A 2,234-nucleotide genomic window follows, 5' to 3' on the forward strand; every position below is an offset into this window, starting at 1 on the left:
GAGAGAGAGAGAGAGAGAGAGAGAGAGAGAAGAGAGAAGGAGAGCTAAAAGTAAGAGAGAGAAAAAAAGAAAGAGACAGAGAAAAACAGTAGCTGGATGTAAAAAAAAATAAAATTAACGTGCGTAAAAACAAAACAAAAAAGAGAAAAGAAAAACAAAACAAAACACACGAGCAAAATAAAAAGTTAAAAAACAAAACAAAACAAAAATACAAGAACAAGAATACATGTACAAGTACCACAATGTATGCATTATGCCGTTATATACAGGATTGGGTGGTGATCTGGAAAGGCTGGAGGACACATTACCTACACACCTGTGCACCGAACAAACCCTGGCCCGAATTAACTGTCTGTCTGTCTGTCTGTCTGTCTGTCTGTCTGTCTGTCTGTCTGTCTGTCTGTCTGTCTGTCTATCTGTCTGTCTGCCTGTCCGTCTGTCTGTCTGTCTGTCTGTCTGTCTGTCTGTCGGCATCTCTGTCTGTTTGCTTGTTCGTTCGTCTGCCTGTCTGTGTCTATCTGTCAGTCTGCCTCTCTGTCTGTTTGCTTATTCGTTCGTCTGTCTGTCTGTGTCTATCTGTCTGTCTGTGTCTGTTCTGTCTGTCTGTGTCTGTTTGTCCGTCTGCCGGCCTTCTCTGTCTGTTTGCCTGTTCGTTTTGTCTGTCTGTGTCTATCTGTCGGTCTGTTTTTTGTTTGATTGTTTGTCTGTCTGTCTGTCTGTCAGTTTGTTTATTTGTCTGTTTGTCTGTCTGCTGTCTTTCTGCCTGCCTCTCTGTCTATTTGCTTGTTCGTTCGTCTGCCTGTCTGTCAGTCTGTGTCTATTTGTCGGTCTGTTTGTTTGTTCAGGGGTCTGTTTGTTTGTTTGATTGATTGTCTGTCTGTCTGTTATTTTGTGCGTCTTCATATTTATTTGTTTATTTGTCTGTCTGATTTTGTGTCTGTCTCTGTCTATCTGACTGTTTGTCTACTTTTGTAACGTCTACTGCCATTGTTAACGACCAAGACAAATTTCTCCCTGCGAGATGAATAAAGATTGTCATTGTCATTGTCTACTCTTCGTCTGTATTTCTGCTTTCCTCTCTTTCTGTTAGTTTGTCGGTTTATGTGTCTGTCTCTTTCTATTAGTTTGTCAGTTTATGTTTCTGTCTCTTTCTATTTGTTTGTCGGTTTATGTGGCGGTTTGTGCGTCGGGTCTCCGTTTTGCGTTTTCTGTTTTATGTCTGGTCGTCTGTCTACCAATTTGTCTGTTCGCATGTCTGCCAGTCCTCCTTTTACATTTATACTTCAGTTTGCCTGTCTGTTGGCGAGCTTATTGGTCTGTCTTTTGCGCATGACGTCACGGAAAGTGGATGGGTTTTAAAAAAAGTTTTAGTAGAGGTTTTACGGCGCTTGCAACTGCGTAATATGAGCGCCAAGAGTGGATGGTTGGCAGGTGCTCTAGTGTTGTTTTCTCGGATTTCTCTCCCATCAAACATAAGTATATCGTCCTTATTTCTCCTCCTTCTTCTTTGTGCACTCTACTCTATAGTAAAACCTCTAACCTTGGGCACTTACATTGCTTAATTGTGTTGCGAGTATTGTAAAACTATTACCAAAACCACAAACGAAATGTGACGGCGGACAAGATTGGCCCCAGGGAGAGTTGAGGCCCCCGATGTGTGTAGTGGGTCAATTAAGTTATGAACAGAGGACAACTGTTTGCTAAAAAGAAAAAAAAAAGAAAAAGAAAAAAAAAAAAAGAAAAGAAAAAGAAAGACCGGGTGAGATTCTGCAGGTCAAAGTTAACTTATGCAACTGATTGATTTTTCCTTGATGAGACGCTAATGTGCACTGGTATTAACATTTCCCCATCCAATTCGACACGATTTAGCGGATCCGACAGGTCGAATGAGTGTGCAAAGCTTTTTAAAAATCTGTTCTGTTTTTATTCCAGACTTTGACAAGTATAACTTCCGATCCTATTAGACACCTTCCGAAAGACCCGACAAGTCGAATAAGTGTGCAAAGCTGCTGCTATTTTCTCCCCCGCTCCCAAACAAAAAAACCGGTATCCAGATTTCAGAATTACCCTAAGTTTGACCTCTTGACCCAATTCGACACGATTCGACACACCCGACAAGTCAAATACATGTGCAAAGCTTTTAATCGGAATCCCGATTCCAGACTTTCCCCAGTGACCACACGCGATGACCATACCCGTCCGGACAGTGGCCCCGAGCACGCCAACAGTTCTGT

This window comes from Aplysia californica, unplaced genomic scaffold (assembly GCF_000002075.1).
Source record: "Aplysia californica isolate F4 #8 unplaced genomic scaffold, AplCal3.0 scaffold00100, whole genome shotgun sequence".
Lineage (NCBI taxonomy): Eukaryota > Metazoa > Mollusca > Gastropoda > Aplysiida > Aplysiidae > Aplysia > Aplysia californica.